This window comes from Hemitrygon akajei, chromosome 1, assembly GCF_048418815.1.
Source record: "Hemitrygon akajei chromosome 1, sHemAka1.3, whole genome shotgun sequence".
Lineage (NCBI taxonomy): Eukaryota > Metazoa > Chordata > Chondrichthyes > Myliobatiformes > Dasyatidae > Hemitrygon > Hemitrygon akajei.
The window spans coordinates 37,181,471-37,200,011 of record NC_133124.1 but is presented as its reverse complement, the minus strand read 5'-3'; the positions used below and the strand labels follow the sequence as shown (position 1 = coordinate 37,200,011).

The window sequence follows — 18,541 nt, the reverse complement described above, 5'->3', positions numbered from 1 at the left end:
ACTGCCCCTTCAAGGTGCCCTGATCAATGAGTATGATCGTCTCTCATGGATCTTGCTGGAGCTCAGAACCTCTCCAAAGGAGGGCCAGCATTCATCTGTGGCTGATTTGGTATGCGGGCAGCCATTACAAATACCAGGTGATTTCATTCCTGACGCCGTGACCAACAGCATTCTGCCCTCCTCAATTCCCTTTCACCTATTCCTACCTCCCATCATGGTGTACAGCACTTCGGGTTCCAGCTGACCTAATTCTGCCTCCTTTGTTTTTGTCCGCCATGACGCACACCAACATCCCCTTAGACCCCATTACATTGGCCTGTTCCATGCTTTGGAATGGGAAGAAGAGACTTTTATCACAGATGAGAGGGGTAAACCTGAGAATATTTCGGTAGATTGCCTTAAACTGAACCACCAAGATTTGGAGTATTCCACCGCCACGCCCTGGCGTCACGACATAACCATGAGCATGTTAACACACCTCTGGGCAAGCCAGAGGCACCTACGGTTCCTCCACCTGTGGAACACAGGACCTGAGCCAAGCTGGCTGCCTGAGCTCCAGACAGGCTCACAATGTCAGTTTTAGTGAATTCTGTGGTGGTGGGGGGGCGGGGGGGGTGCTGTATAGGGTAATATAATTGGGAGAAATGTACATAATTCACAACCACTGACACTGAGTTGGGGTTTCACTTTAAGAGGCTGGTCTGACATGACGACATGGTTACGTAAAGATTTTTAGCACACTTTTGTGTTTAGGTTTTGGCATTCAATATGTTCGGCTTCTGGACACTATATTCACAGGGAATCTAGCCATCTACCTCTAACCACAAGCCGTTTCTCGCTCAGCTTTATTCTGTCAGCCACAGCCACCATCCTTGGTGTTAAGCTGGTCTCCAGCCACTAACGAGCTCCTATTCATCTTTTCTGAGCCTTGCACTAAACTCATTCACATCGGATTTACAATTGGCAGATACAGTTACCTTAAATCAGCTTTTCCACCTATTTTGTTCTTCACCAGCTAGTCCAGGTGATTAAGGAGGTATTTCCCAAATACAAATTTGAAAAGCTATTTATTTTCAGGGAGCAGAGGAAGAGCAGGCAAAACATCAGATTGCATCCAGCATTGACTCTTCATTCAGCCGCCAGTGACTCCCTCACAGGAAGCAAGTCAAACACATTTCCAAGCATTTTGAGAAGAATTGCCAAAAGAGGCAACAAGAAGGTTCTGTGTTCTGGGATGACTAACAAGGCATTTGAGTCAGACTGGGGTTTAGCAGGAATAACCAAAAGAATGTCACATCATTTGTAACATCCCAGAATTCAAGTGATCATCAATTTGACATAAAAAATGTTAAAGATTTTTTTAAGTTTAAGAAAGTTGTCCTTGCTTTCATTGAGAACACAGTGTTGGGGTCACTTTGAACTACAGAATAAAATCATTTGCATTTTAAATATTTCCTGTTTGCTTTGAATATTAATGGTGGGGTGTGAATGAGGAATTGAAATGAGACTAAAAGAAAAGAAGGAACAATGTTTGAGATGTGCAGATTTTATCAAGGTCAACACACCTGCAAATTCATCATCAGAGAGGGTAGAATTCCACCAGAATGGTGCTGGGATTGTAATCTATTCTTCCTGAATACCATAGAAAGTGCCAAATGGTTGGAGTGTGTATTGTTTTTCCCATCCAACAAAATCAACTAGAAACAGCAAGATCCCACCCCCTCCAACACCCACTCGATGTGTCTATATTTAGCCTAACTAAACTCAGCGCAAGCTTGAGGAACAGCACCTTGTTAAAAATCAAATGATAATAAGTTCTCAGCTTAATTACCACTTCAAGGCAATGTAATGGTAATAATGGGAGACTTTAACATGCAGGTCGATTGGAAAAGTCAGGTTGGTAATGGATCTCAAGAGAGTAAGTTTGTTGAATACCTAAGAGATGACTTTTTAGAGCAGTTTGTCATTGAGCCTACTAGGGGATCAGCTATTTTGGATTGGGTGTTATGTAATGAACCAGAGGCAATTTGGGAGCTTAAGGTAAAAGAACCCTTAGGAACCAGTGACCACAATATGATTGAGTCCAACTTGAAATTTGACAGGGAGAAAGTAAAGTCTGATGTAGCAGTATTTCAGTGGAGTAAGAGAAATTACAGTGGTATGAGAAAGGAGTTGGCCAAAGTAAATTGGAAGGAGCTGCTCACAGGGATGTCAGCAGAGCAGCAATGGTGTGTGTTTCTGGGAAAAATGAGGAAGGTGCAGGACATGTATATTCCAAAAATGAAAAAATACTCAAATGGTAAAATAGTGCACCCATGGCTGACAAAGGAAGTCACAGCTATTGTAAAAGCAAAAGAAAGGGCATACAACAAAGCAAAACTTAATGGGAAGATAGAGGATTGGGAAGTTTTTATAAAACCTACAGAGAGCAACTAAAAATCATTAGAAGGGAAAAGATGAAATATGAAAGCAAGCTAGCAAATAATATCAAAGTGGATAGTAAAAGTTTTTTCAAGTAAAAAATAAAAGAAGAATGAGAGTGAATATAGGACTACTAAAAAAATGAGGCGGGAGAAATAATAACGGAGGACAAGGAGATGGCTGCTGAACTAAGTGAGTATTTTGCATCAGTCTTCACTGTGGAAGGCACGAGCAGTACGTCTGATGTTGTAGTGTGTGAAGGAAGAGAAGTTGGTACAGTTACTATTACAAGAGAGAAGGTGCTCAAAAAGCTGAAAGACCTAAAGTTACATAAGTCACCCAGACCAGATGAACTGCACCCTAGGGTTCTGAAAGACATAGTGTTAGAGATTGTGGTGACATTAGAAATGATCTTTCAAAAATCATTGGGCTCTGGCATGATGACAGAGGACTGGAAAATTGCAAATGTCACTCCACTCTTTAAGAAAGGAGGAAGGCAGCAGAAAGGAAATTATAGACCAGTTAGCCTGACTGGTTAACCTTCCTAGTGGTTGGGAAGATGTTGGAGTCAATTGTTAAGAATGAGATGATGGAGTACTTGGTGACACAGGACAAGATAGTACAAAGTCAGCATGGTTTCCTTCAGGGAACATTCTGCCTGACGAACCAGTTCAAACTCTTTGAGATTACAAGTAGGATAGATAAAGGGGATGTAGTGGTTGTTGTATATTTGGACTTTCAGAAGACCTTTGACAAGGTGCCACACAAGAGCTTACCAAGCTAAGAGCCCATGGTATTACAGGGAAGTTACTAACACGGTTAGAGCATTGCTGATTGGTAGGAGGCAGCAAGTGGGATTAAAAGGATCCTTTTCTGGTTGGCTGCCAGTGACTAGTGGTGTTCTGCTGGGGTCGGTGTTGGGACCACTTCTTTTTATGCTGTATATCAATGATTTAGATGATGGAATAGATGGCTTTGTTGCCAAGTTTGCAGATGATACGAAGATTGGTGGAGGGGCAGGTAGTGTTGAGGAAATGGGTAGGATGCAGAAGGACTTAGACAGATTAGGAGAATGGGCAAGAAAGTGGCAAATGAAATACAATGTTGGAAAATGCATCTTCATGCACTTTGGTAGTAGAAATAAATATGCAGACTATTTTCTAAAAGGGGAGAAAATCCAAAAATCTGAGGTGCAAAGGGACTTGGAAGTCCTTGTGCAGAACACCCTAAAAGGTAACTTGCAGGTCTAGTCGGTAATGAGGAAGGCAAATGCCATGTTAGCATTCATTTCAAGAGGTCTAGAATACAAGAGCAAGGATGTGATGCTGAGGCTTTATAAGGCACTGGTGAGGCCTCACCTTGAGTATTGTGAACAGTTTTGGGCCCCTCATCTTAGAAAAGATGTTCTGGCATTGGAGAGGGTCCAGAGGAGGTTCACAAGGATGATTCCAGGAATGAATGGGTTATCGTACAAAAAACGTTTGATGGCTCTGGCTCTGGATTTGTACTTGCTGGAATTAAGAAGGATGAGGGGGGATTTCAGTGAAACCTTTCAAATGTTTTGAAAGTCTAGACAGAGTAGAAGTGGAAAGGATGTTTCCTATGGTGGGAGAGTCTAGGACAAGAGGGCACAGCCTCAGAATAGATGGGTGCACTTTCAAAACAGAGATGTGGAGAAATTTCTTTACCAACGGGTGGTGAATTTATGGAATTTGTTGCCACATGCAGCTGTGGAGGCCAGGTCATTGGGTGTATTTAAGGCAGAGATTGATAGGTTCTTGATTGGACATGGCATCAAAGGTTATGGGGAGAAGGCCAGGAACTGGGGTTGAGGAGATAGAGAAAAATAAAAGGATCAGCCATGATTGAATGGCGAAGCAGACTCGATGGGCCAGAAGGCCTAATTCTGCTCCTATGTCTTATGGTCTTCAACAAATTCCTTATAAAATTCTCTTGGATTAGCAAACACAGAATATTTTTATTCGTTGCCAAGAGATCCTTAGGTTCCTACTCACGCCCTATTTCTCCAGTCAGTACAAAACAGAGACTGCTCTAGTGCACTTCAGGCTTTGGGCACTGGCTCCATTCCTTCAGAGACATTGTCCCTGGGATTTCAGAACAGCTAATGTTTCAGGTCAATGACACTTCAAAACAGGCTAAATGAGAAAACAAATGGGTTATACTTTTCAGAGATGGAGAGGAACAGAGAGAGAAAATGTGACAGGATGGAGACCATGGATATCTACGTGACACATTGCTCTTGGTGCTACTAAGTTTAAAGATGAATGAGAGTGGTGGGAGATTAAAAATAAATGAATTGCTAAAACCACAAGAGGCAGAAATACAGTATTTGCTGGAAATGTGAAATAAAGGGGAATGCTGAAAATATCCAATAGATCAAGCAGCATCTTTGGAGAAAAGAATAAATTAAAGTGAATGAAGTTATATATATGATTTTTTTGTATTTAATCAAGTTCATCAATAATTTCGGAACTATTGTTCAGAGCCTATGAAGTGATATTATTTGGGCATCAATGATAATCAAGAGATTCGGTATTAATGTTTTACACAGTCTTATTCAGAGGATTGAAATAAAGTGAACAGATGCTCATACTAATGAACTTTAGTGATACAGTAGATGTTGCTAGAGAAATTAGACACCATTTAATTATGCTTGGGCAACTTTTATTATTAAATGTCATATTTACTGCAGCCATCGTTATTAAATTGAAAATACTAGATTGTATATAAGCAGTTCATGCATCTTGGCCAGTAGAAAACAATTAAGAATGCATTTGCTTCAAACTGAACACAAGATGGAGCAAGCTTAGAACTTGTAGGAGTGTACCAGTCCATTTTTATACCTTTCCATAGGTAAGACCATAAGATATAGGAACAGAATTAGGCCATTTGACCCATTATGTCTGTTCCACCATTCCATCAGGGCCAAATTATTATCCCTCTCAACCCCATTCTCCTGCCATCAGATGATGGAAGTGAACTTAAGGGAGTTCTTAAGAACAAACATTATAAATCCAATCTGAACAGTAATAAGTGATTTTTTTTACTGCAGGTTTTGGAAATCTAAAATACTAACAGGAAATGCTGGGAATAGAGAAACAGAGCTGATGTTTCAGGTTCAAGATCCTTCGTCAGAACTGGGAGGAGACAGAAGAAGATTATAGAGAAGGACATGACACCCATAGGTGTGGACTGAACTTGAGTTTTTCCAGTATTTTCAGTTTTTATTTTAGTGAACATTAATAACTACTTGAATATTTTTCTACAAAAGCATCCCCTGATAATTTAAAGAGAAATGGCCAAGGATTAAGTGAAAATTTGAGTCAAAACTTGATCAGCCATTCAAAAAACACACACACACGCACGCACACACACACAGACACACGCACACACGCACGCACACGCACACACAGACACACATGCACGCACGTACACACACACAGACACACACACACGTACACACAGACACACACACACACACGCACGCACACACACACAGACACACGCACGCACACACACACACGCACGCACACACACACAGACACACACGCACGCACAGACACACGCACACACACACACACGCACGCAGACACACACACACACACACACGCACACAGACACACACGCACGCACACACACACACACACACACACACACACACACACACACACACACACACACACACACACACACACACACACACACACCTTACACACATTAAACTTCGAAGGCTATCATAGCTGCCAGTTGTGCTTACTGCTGCCAGGCCAACGGCCGGCAGGACCCAGCCAGACTGCTCCGGCCTGGAGACCATGTCTGGCTGTCCACCCAGATCTGTCTCTGCACACAATCTCCCACAAGCTATTGCCCTGATTCATCTTTCCCTTTAAGATCACCCATCATATCAATCCAGTCACTTACCATCTCCTTCTGCCACCATCCCTCAGGCTCACATCTGCCTTCCACATGTCCTGCCTCAAGCCCATTGTCTTGAACACACCTGAGTTTGCACCTCCGGAACCTAGAATGCTGGAAGGTGGTCCAGTGTACATGATTTGCCAGTTGATGGATTGACTTCCATCGTGGATGAGGTGTGCAGTACCTGATCGACTGGGAAGGTACAGCCCAGAGGAGAGGTCTTGGGTGTCATCTGGTTTCATATTGGATTATTAATCATCGATGAACTCCATTGGACCTATCTGGATCATATTGGGCCATTGGGTGCGTGTCATAGGAGAGGAGAGGATCCTGTCAGGCACCTCCCAGTCTCTACCCAGCTAACTGGAGTCACCTGCCACTCATTTCCAACTCATCACCTGCAGCCTATTTAAACCCAGCTCTCATCCACAGTCCTTGTTCACCCATCAAACCAGCCAACCTCAACCAGTTGCTCCTAGCCTTCAGTTACCTTGTTACATTATTGGGTTAAGCGTCCATTCTTGCTTATTATTTTGCAGTTTATTATTAAAATGATCACTCACTGCTAAATTATTTCTGCTGCCCTGTGTTTGGGTCAAGCCTTCTCTACATTTCCTGACACTATCAACTTCTGCTTTAAGTATACCCAATGATTTGGCCTTCCCAGACGTCTGTGGTAATGAATTCCACAGATTCACCACCCTTTGGCTAAAGAAATTCCTCATAGTCTCTGTTATAAATGGACATCCTTCTATTCTGAGGCTGTTCCCTCTAGTCCTATACTCTCCCATTATTGGAAACATCTTCTCCATGTCTTCCCTATCTAAGTCTTATAATATTTGATAGATTCCCCCTCATACTTTAAATTGGGGTAACTACATCCCAAGAGCCATTAAATGCTCTTTCACATTTCTTTCACCCTTATCCCCTGAAAACCTTTTTTACCAAGATTGCAAGAGTCCAAACAGGCTGTTCAACATGGCCTTCCAAAGGTAGAAAGAAATGGGCATTTCTGTCACGTAATGATGCTGAAAATCTAATTCACTCCTTTATTTCAAATAGACTATATTAGTGCAATGTTTTTTTACAGGCCTTCCAAAACAATCTATTGATGAACTTCAGCTCATTCAGAACACTGCTGGCAGACGTTTAACCTAAACCAGGATGAACGGACATATCACTCCATATTAACTATTCTGCATTGTCTTCCTGTATCTTCTAGAGTTGATTTTAAAATCTTCTTACATCTTTTTAAAGCTTTCAATGGTCTGGGACCAGAGTACATACAAAATTGCTTTCGTTCTGGAACTCTCAGGTTTTCATTCACCAGTCTCTTAAATTTAACCAATCTCCCTCAAAAGGTACTCGGCAGTTCTGCTTTTTTTAAATTACGCTCCTAAGCAGTGGAGCTCAATACCTAAAACTATAATGGATGCAGACTGTTGACCCTTTTAAATGTCAGCTCAAAATTTATTTGCTTAAACTTGCTTTTAAGTAGCATCTTTTTGTCTTTTATTTTCATGTTTGCACTTTATTCCATTTTAAACAATTTGAACAATGTTACTTGTATGACGTGCTCTATAAATAAATTATTATTATTAATAAATGCTGGACTTGTTACCGGGACCCTCAAAACTCTAACTGAATACGTTTTTAAAATGTGGCTTTGTACTCAAAGTTTCGAGCAATATGCCATTACTCGTTAGCTAAGTAGAAACCCTGCTCTGTGTTTAGCTAATTAGAATATCATCTATGCTTCAGTCCAGATGAAGGGAATTCCCATTTCTCTCCTGGGATGCACCCTGACTGCTGAGTTCCTGCAACTTTTTGTGTGTTGATCCAGATTCCTGTATCTGCAATCTTTTGTGTCTCCAAAGCAATCAGAACAACAGATTCCATTTGATTACAAATACTTTACTGCAATTTTTCTCGGGTATAAATTTTACTAATTCTCCATGTGATCAAAAATTGCAACCAATTTATGTAATATTTATTTTCAGGGCATTCATACCAGTGAGAATAGTGGTTAATTCCACCTTGATAAATTCAGGGCAAGCACTGAATTGGAAAAGAGCTGTCAAACAAACAGCCCCTGTGCCCGTGAAAGAAGCTGCCAATCTAATCCTATCCCCAGAGACTGAGAGCAGCCCCACCACCAGGCATGGTTATTTGAGAACAAGGCTGTAATTTGGGAATAGCAATCATCATTCAAAATCTACAATAGCTAAGTGCGGAACAAAGCTAGTCTGATAGTCTGGTCCAAGATATGCAACTGACGTTTTTTAGATTTATTGCACCCTGCTTTGCATGTGATTGAGTAAACAATCAGAACCACTTAAGGTGATTGCTCACAGTTACTTTTCTTAACAAAGAACAGTCCCTACCTCCCGTAGCATTCACAGTCATTTAGCACAAATGTACTTCAAAAACAGAGGAACAGGGAATGGTTGGCGAGAAAGAGTAAGTCGAGCAAGCGTGCACCAATGGATCAGTAGTGAGAGGGTGAGCAGTTTCGAGTTCCTGGGCAACATATTGTACAAGCAGCCCTTGGCCCAGAACATAGACGGTCTTCCAATGTCTTCACTTTTTTAGTAGATTATGGATGTTCGGCATGTCTCCAAGCACTCCAGCAAACTTCCACAGATGTACTGTTGAAAGTGTCCTGACAGCTTCATGGTCTAGTAGAGCAACTGAAGTGCACAGTAAGAAGCTGCAGATAGCAGTGGACTCAGCCCAGTGCATCATAGGCACATTCTCCCCCCTCCACCCAGGCCATGCTCTCTTCTCACTGCCACCAACAGTGAGAAGGTACAGGAGCTTTAGGCCCCACTCCACCAGATTCAGGAGCAGCTCAACCATCAGGCTCCTGAATTAGCATTGATAACTTCATTCATCCTGACACTGAGGTGATTCCACAACCTATGGACTCACTTTCAGGGAGTCTACAACTCGTGTTCTCAGTATTATTTATTTATTTACTTATTTGTTTTTTTAAATTTACTGTTTGTTTTCCTTTGCACATTGGTTGTTTGTCAGTATTTGTTGGTGCATAATTTTTCATTGATTCTATTGTATTTTTTTGTTCTACTGTGAATGTATGCAAAAATTAATCTCATATACATGTACGTATATATGCATGATGGCATATATGTACTTTGATAATAAATTTACTTTGAAATTTGAACTTTGAACCATCAAAATCATACCTATATCAGGCAATGCCTCAAGAAGGCAGCATCTATCATCAGAGATCCCCACCATCTTCTTGCAATTACCATCAGGCAGCAGGTAGAGAAGCCTGATGTCCCACACCACCAGGTTCAAGAACAGCTACTACCTTTCAACCATTCATTTTGTGAACCAACCTGTACAACCTACCGTAATCACTGCCTCAGTGCAGCAACACTATAACTACTTGGCACGACAGTGGGCTTTGTTTGCTTTTGTTCTGATTGTGTTCGTTCTTGTATCATTTTGCATAATTTATCTTCTTCTTGTGAATGTTGTGTCTCTTATGCTAAGTGCCTTCCAGAACACATCCTACACAATCCCATAGCTCACCAACGCCTCTACTTCCTGAGGAGGCTGAAGAAAGCTTGACGATACACATCCATACTCATGAAATTCTATAGATATGGAGCAGAAAGGATCCTAACAAGCTGCATCACTGCACGATACAGAAACTGTACTGCAGCAGACAGGAAGGCTCAACAACGGCTAGTCGAAACTGCCCAATGCATCACTGACACCAGCCTACCCACCATCAAGGACATATGCACAGAAAGCTGCAGAAAAGGGCCAGTAACATCACCTACCCTGTTATTGGACTGTGTGTCTCACTCTTATCAGGGTGGAGAGTATGTAACATCTACACCAAGACCACCAAACTCAAAATCAGTTACTTCCCCAAGTAGTAAGACTGATCAACACCTCCACTGACTAACCCACCCCTCCACACTCCCCAGCAGCACTACTCAAAAACTCATGATGGCACCAATAAGTGAAGACTCTTTGTGCACAGCTCCGACGGGAATCATCAAATATTCCTGTTTAGGATGACTACAGCTCAGGTCCACAGTCACAACCGTGGGTACTTCAGTAAGCAACATTGTTTAAAAATGTTTTTTTAAAAACCTATCGATCCTAAAAATCGGCGGACCCTCGACAGCAGACTCAGATCACAGGTGCAGTTCCCCTTTAAGGAAACAGAAACGAAGAAGGCACCTGTCTGCACATACGCTTGAAGTATGTACAGAGCCCTGAGACCCCCACTCCCTACTATCCTGCTGGCGAACGTGCAGTCTCCAGAAAATAAAGCTGAAGACCTCAGAGCAAGGCTATAGAACCAGGAGGAAATCAGGGACTCCCGTGTACTTTACTTCATGGAAACATGGCTAACCCCCCACATTTTGGAGGCAGTACTGTAGCCTGATGGCTTCACCATTCACTGTTAGTTGAGCCTTTTAAAGGTAGAGGAGGGGGAGTATGCTTCAAGATTAACTCACTGTGGTGCACAGACATGACAGTCTGTCTCAGCCAAGTTTGCCCGACCTGGAATATCTAGCACTTAAATGTCATTAATTTTACCCAGCGAGGGAGTTTTCTGCCATCATCCTGGTGGCGGTGTATATTCCACCTCAGGCCAACGTCAGGAAGGCACTGGAGGAGCTGAGCAACGTAATCAGCAGGCAGGAAACTGTGCTCCACAATGCTTTCCCTATCATTGCAGGGTATTTCATCCAGGCCAGCTTGAAGAAATCTCTGAGTAACTATCACCAACATATCACCTGAGGTAACCCAAGGAGCCAACACACCTGACCACTGTTAAATCACCATCAGGAACACTTACCGTGCCACCCCACACCCACACCTTGGAAAGTCCAGTCATCGGGCTGTACTTCAACTCCCAGCGTATAGGCAGAGACTGCAACAGCAGTGGTGAGGACCAAGAAGATATGGTCAAGGAAGGCAGAGGAGCGCTTACAGGACTGCTTTGAGTCAATGGACTGGACAATATTAAGGAATCATCTTTCAATCTGAGTGAGTACGCCACAGTTGCCACCAACTTCATCAAGACCTGTGTGGATGAGTGTGTGCCTTTGAGAACAAACTGAACGTACCCAAACCAAAAGCTATAGATAAACCAAGATATTCGTAGTCTCATGAGGACTAGATCTGTGGCATTCAAGACCCATGATCCAGAAGTATACAAGAATTCCAGATATGACCTACAGAAAGCTTTTTGGAGAGCAAAGAAACAATTTCATTTGAAGTTAGAGATGGAATTGGATGCACAGCAGCTCTGGCAGGGTTTGTAGGTCATTATTTCCTACAAGGAGAAACCTAACATCATGAATGGCTGTGATGAACTCCAGATTAGCTCAGCACCTTTTAAGCGTGCTTTGCAAGGGAGAATAAAACTACACCCGAACAAGTCTTTGAAATCTCTGTCTCAGTCGAAGACATCAGAACATCTTTCCTGAGGGTGAACCCTCACAAACCGTTAGGCCCTGATGGTGTATCTCGGAGGGCACTGTGCCAACCGACTGGCGGGAGTGTTCAAGGACATTTTCAATCTCTCACTGCTGCACTGGGAGGTCCCCACCTGCTTCAAAAGGTCAGTGATCATAATGGTGCCCAAGAAGAGCAGAGTGAGCTGGCTCAATGACTATTGTCCAGTTGCACCGACATCTACTGTAATGAAGTGCTTTGAGAGGTTGGTCATGGCCAGAATCAACTCTTGCCTAAGCAAGGACCTGGACCAGCTGCAGTTTGCCTAGTGTCACAATAGGTCTACAGCAGATGCAATCTTACTGGCTCTCCACCTGGCCTTGGATCACCTGGACAATACTAATACCTACATCAGGTTGCTGTTTATTGACTGAAGCTCAGTGTTCAACACCATGTCATCTTCAGTTCTAACAGGCTCCTAAACCTGGGCCTCTGTACCTTCCTTTGCAACTGGATCCTTGACCTGCTCATTGGGAAACCACAGTCTGTGCAGATCAGAAATAACATCTCCTCTCTGCTCACAATCAACACTGGTGCACCTCAAAGATACGAGCTTAGCCCACTGCTCTACTCTCTCTACACCCACGACTGTGTGGCTAGACACAACTCAAACACCATCTATAAATTTGCTGAATACACAACTATTGTTAGCAGAATTTCAGATGGTGACAAGGAGGCATACAGGAGCAAGACAGATCAGCTGGTGGAGTCACAACAGCAACCTTGCACTCAACATCAGTAACACCGAGGAATTGATTGTGGACTGCAGGAAGGGGAAGTCGAGGGAACACACAAGAGTCCTCATCAAGCGATCCGCTGCGGAAAAGATGTGCAGCTTCAAGTTCCTGGGTATCAACATCTCTGAAGATCTATCCTGGGTAATTACATTGATTATATTGATGCAATTACAAAGGCATAACATTGAACATCACAAACAAGAGAAAATCTGCAGAAGCTGGAAATCCAAGCAACATACACAAAATACAGGAGGGACTCTGCAGATCAGGTAGCATCTATGGAAAAGAGTACAGTAGACGTATTGGGCCGAGACCCTTCATCTGGTTAATGTACTTTGGCATATGACAATAAAATTGATTTTGACTTTGAGGAGTCCAAGCCTGCTCTGCCATTTATTATGACCATGGCTGATCAATGCAGGCCTCAACTCCTCTTCTGTGCTACTTCTCCATATACTTTTGTTCATTGATCTGTCAACAATTTGTCCAGTTTAACTTTAAATACTTATAATGATCCAACTTCCACCACCCACCAGGGCAGAGAATTCCAGACATTCACCACCCTCTGGGAGAAGAAATGCTTACATGCTTCAGTTTTAAATGACCAGCCCCTTATCTTGTAGTTATGTCCTTTGTTCAAGACTCTCCCACTAGTGGAACCATCTGATCATCTACCCCGTCAAGCTACCTTTGGATCTCTTTGTGTCCTGATGAAGGGTCTCGGCCCGAAATGTTGACTGCTCGTTTCCACAGATGCTGCCCGATCTGCTGAGTTCATCCAGCTTTTGTACATATTGATTTGACCACAGCATCTGCAGTGTACTTTGTGTTTACCTTTGGATCTCTTATGTTTCAATAATGTCCCCCTCATTTTTCTAAACCCCAAAGATTACAGACCTAAACTAGGACACAGAGATTCTGCAGATGCTGGCAATTCAGGGAACATGAACTCAGCAGGTCCGGCAGCATCTACAGAAAGGAATAAAGAGTCAACGTTTCAGGCCAAGACCCTTCATCAGGACTCAACAGAACTATTTAGTATCTCTTGATAAGCCAGGGGACCAACCCAGTACACAGTATTGCATTTGAGATCTCAACAGCAATTTATACAATTGCAACAAAAGCTTCCAACATTGTTTCAATGAAGCCCAACATGCCATTTGCCTTCTTAATTACTTGTTAGACCTGCTGTGATTCATGCACTAGAACACCTTGACCCCTCTGTACTTCCCTCACTTGCAGCCTTTCTCCATTTTACATTTCTCTTACCAAATTGCATGACCTCATTTGCCAGTCTTTTGCCTCCTCACTCAACCTGCAGAACCACAATTTCCTAATTACAACACACCCTTGCAACTATTTTCAAATCATCAGCAAATTTAGAAACCTTACGTCCTGTTCCTTCCTCCAGATCATTCGTGTAAGTAGTGATTAAATGCTGGCTAAGAACTGACCTCTCTGATACTCTGCTAGTATCCCTCTTTCAGTATGAAAAAAACGGTGTATTACAGCTCCAACAGTGGCACCACTTATTATATATCGGCTGATCATTTCTTTGTGTGTGAAATGCTTTTGGATGTTCATAAAATCATGTTTTAACCTGCCCTGGCTTCCCTTTTGTGATATCATACGAATTCAGATGAGAAAGGTTGGAATCCTTGTCATATTCAGCAAGTGTATGCAAGCATGAAGGAACAACCATCAGAGACAGAGATGAGAATGCAACTTGGCCAGAGGCCACACAGATGGAACACAAAGCATGCAGTAAGTGGTGTAGAAGGATGGAAAATTGACTGTATCAAACACTGAAGAGAAGCAGAGCTTCATAGCTGAGGTTACACGTAATTTTGTTGCTGACTTTGGCAAGGGAGGTTCTGTGCTAAATTGGAGAGAATCAACCGGAGGGATCCAGACAGTAAATTTATGAGGTTGAATAGCGCAAAGTAATCATGAAACTTCAGCAGGACTGAGCAGTAGTTGAAGAGATCAACATTTTGAAATCGGGCATTTTAGAATCTGAAACTCTGGCAGACAATGTTACAAAGAGGAATTGCTTAAGGAAGAAAGGAAAACAAAAATGGATGATAGCAAGTTGGATTGTGGTGGTTGATTCTGAAGAGGGTTGACAAAGTAGATGCTGGGATAATGTTGCACTTGGCTGAGCTAAATAGAATCAGTCTCAAAGTTAGGGATTAGTAGTGAATCTTCAAAACCCTCTACCCAAGAAGATTGTGGAGGCTCTCTAAATGACAGAGATTGATATTAAAGAATTCAGCGGGGAATTGGAACTGAAGTAAAAGGTCATGAGGGAATAGCATGGAAGAAGTTAGGAATGTAGCAATAAGATAGAAATGACAGCATTTAAAGTCAGTCTTGAGCTAACAGAAATAGAAAGATGGGTGGCTTGCATGAAAATAATAAAATTTACATTCATGTGAAAAGATACAGAAAGAATTTTTTAAGATCAAGATAATATTTAAACATGAGCTCATGATAAGTATTGCATATCAAAGAATGGGTTGTGGTATCAGTATGCGGTTAAACACTCTATTGGCATTTATATTTACATTTTGTTGTGGAAATGCAGGAATTATTTCCTGCTACAGTATTAAGTCTTTCTACTTTCTAAATTGTGTCAAAATTGACACTGTGATAATACAGTATGAAAATTAAATAACAAACTTATCATACAAATCATACCAATCTGGTTTTAATTGTAAATGCAATTCCTTAATTTATTGACAAAATCCTGTTACAGAGAATAAGGTTTTAATATGCAAGGGAGTTTAGCTATTGTTCATCCAAATGATGAACTTATTTTAAAAAACAATTTCAATTCAGTGGTGAAGTCACTTCAAATTCAACCTGCCTTTCAGACGTTCATATTTACATAGCAACAAGCCACAAACTTGGATGAAGTCACCCTAACCACTACCTAAGCCCTGATTCAAAAAGATTTCCCGAAAGATGAATCCTATTTTGTCTCATTTCTCTGACTTCACCCAGAGTTTAGTGCAGCTGAAATGAATGAACTGCCTAAAGCTAAGAGGGAACAGTACGCTTGTTCAAAAAATTAATCAGCAATTTTTGCTTTCCCGCCAAATAAAAGACAGGAGCAGACTTTCACAAGTGTCCGTCTTGTCACCTTGGTAATTGATTCCCATCTAGTGTGTCTGACATACACAAAAGCTAGTGGTGTGCCAGAAACAGGAGGCATTCGAGCAAAACCCATTTATAGAACTGCCCTACCACATGCTGTTCTGGCCTTTAGTATTGATTTCATTAATTTGTAGATATTCGTACTAAGAATTTATACTCCCGCTCGACTGACCCTTTGTCCTCTAGTCCCTTTATTCATATACTCATGTAACATAGTAAACTTTATTTCAAGAGAGCTCTACCATGAAATGTGTATGATTTTACCTGCACAGCAGTTTGCCTGCAAGTGGGTCAACAATAAAAGCCCATTGTTTAACTCACTTGCTGCCAGTGTATTTGGTCATTTCCTGGCCTGAAGCAAGCTGTCTGGTTCATTAATATCACAGAGAAGATGCATTTTTCTGATGTGACCTAACTTCCTCCCAAGCCAACCACTTTCACTGCTCCCCATGCCTAAATGTACTTTATAAATTATGTTTCCAGAACAATCTTCTATTCATAGTTACAACAGTTCATCACCAGCGCGGTTTGTTCTGAAGCAACATTGAGTTATGGTAGTATGACTCAACTCCAGCCTGTGAGCTGACTTTTGAAGAACGTAGCTCTTACAAATGTTTGTAGCATTATTAACTTTTATAAATTTACAATTTGTTTTGCCGATTTTAAGCACCTATCTGCATATCCAATTTTTCCAGCTGTTCAACCCAAACTGATAAATTAATACACATTGAGTACAACTTACCCAAACTGTTTGGGGCCAGAAGTGTTTCAGATTTTAGTTTTTTACGGAATTTGGAATATATTATGAGATAGCTTGAGTTTGCCATCATTTCCAACTCTGAATTTATGTGCTGTTGGTAACCAGTCTTTGTCTTACATTTGTTCATCTCGCAAATGATATTTAACTGTAAAAATTATTACATACCATTAATATAATTCCCACCGCTGCCTGTAAGGAGATTGTACGTTCTCCCCATGACTGCGTGGGTTTTCCCTGGGTGCTCTGGTTTCCTCCCACAGTCCAAAGATGTATCGGTTGGTAAGTTAATTGGTCATTGTAAATTGTCCAGCGATCAGGCTCGGATTAAATCAGGGGTTGCTGGGTGGCCGGCTCGAACAGCTTGAAAGGACTACACTGTGCTATATCTCAATCAATAAATAAATAGAATTTAATGTGTGCAGGGTAACAAAAGCAGCTCAGCAGCATCGGGAGAAAACCTGAATCAGCCGTTGAACAGCAACAGACAACAACAAGTTTTCATTCTCCACCTACGATGCTGACTTTTGATTAAAACGTTACAGCACACTGTATTTGTATTTGACATTTTGTTTTGTTTTGTATAAGGTGTAAAAATAATCAGCACTGTAGACTTATTCTGGTGTCAGCAACAATCTTGGTAAACTCATCAATGAATTTCTCCACTGCTTCATGATCAACGGATGTTTTATCACGACAAAGATTTAAAAAGATAATGCTGTGCCTTTTCTTAAATTTCAGCAACCAGCCTGCTAAGTATTCACATTACCTTTAATTTTCAGTTCATTGTGATAAATCTTTGTTTTATGATCAGCATACCGTTAAGCAGCATGTGTTCACTCTGATGCTGATGAATCCACTCTTTCAATACACACTCAAAATCTTCATTTTTCACTTGATGCAATTCAGCAATTTTTCAGTAACTTCTGTTCATTATATATGTGAGGTCACTTATTCAAATGGCCTGTAGAGTGCAGAGACCTGGGAACATTTCCAGTGCCTTGTGGAATTTTCCATTTGTGAAGTCACGTCAACACTGAAAAATATTTCAGATTTCAGAGGTTTTCAGATGTTGGACTTTCAGATAAGGGGTACTCAACCTGTATTTTTTGTTTCCTTATAGCATAGAAGGGGACCATTCAACACATTGATTCAATGCCAGCTCTGACAGCATTCCCATCACTTGCTTGCTTCCCTGTAACCTATTCCCTCTCACACATCTAATAACTGCTGCTCTGATTCTCCTGAACCCACTTGCACTGAGTAATTTACAGCAGCAAATTAACCTACCAACATACACTCGGTGGCCATTTTATCACTTAGTCCTTTTTGTTAATGCAAATACCTAATCAGCTGATCATGAAAGACTGTAAGACACAGGAGCAAAATTAGGCTATTCGGCCAATCGCGTCTGCTCTCCCATTCTATCTTGGCTGATTTATTATTTCTTTCAACCCCGTTCTCCAGCCTTCTCCCTGTAATCTTTGACGACCTGACTAATTAAGAACCTATCAATCTCTGCTTTAAATGTACTCAACAACTTGGCCTCCACAGCTGTCCATGGCAAAGAATTCCACAGATTCACCACCCTCAGTCTAAAGAAATTCCTCCTCATTTCTGTTCTAAATGGAAATCCATTTATTCTGAGGCTATGCTCTCTAGTCCTAGACTCACCCACTTTAGGAAACATCCTCTCCATATCCACTGTATCTAAGTCTTTCATATTCAATAGGTTTCAATAAGATACCCCCAGATTCTCCTGATCTCCAGTGAGTACAGGCCCAGAGCCATCAAACACTCCTCATATGTTAAACTTTTCATCCCCAGAAACATTCTTGCGAACCTCCTCTGGACCCTCTCCAATGACAGCACGTCTTTTCTTAGATTAAAAAGCCCAAAGCTGTTCACAATACTCCAAATGTGGTCCGGCCAATATCTTATAAAGCTTCAACTCTTATATTCTAGTCCTCTTAAAATGCTTACTAACATCGTATAATGCCTTTCTTACCTCTAACTC

General features: G+C 41.5%; 1 long non-coding RNA gene across 4 annotated transcripts in view; it reads left to right on the top strand.

Annotated features, from left to right (window-relative positions):
* The window catches only part of LOC140725639 (uncharacterized), a 37,743-nt gene extending 29,654 nt beyond the window's left edge, over positions 1–8,089 (top strand). For 3 of the 4 annotated variants that reach the window (XR_012098399.1, XR_012098397.1, XR_012098396.1), the window contains exon 6: positions 5,495–8,089. This is a non-coding gene — a long non-coding RNA (uncharacterized lncRNA). The remainder of the gene's footprint in view (positions 1–5,494) is intronic. The other variant, XR_012098398.1, reaches the window with a different exon arrangement.
* Positions 8,090–18,541: the final 10,452 nt, after the last annotated feature.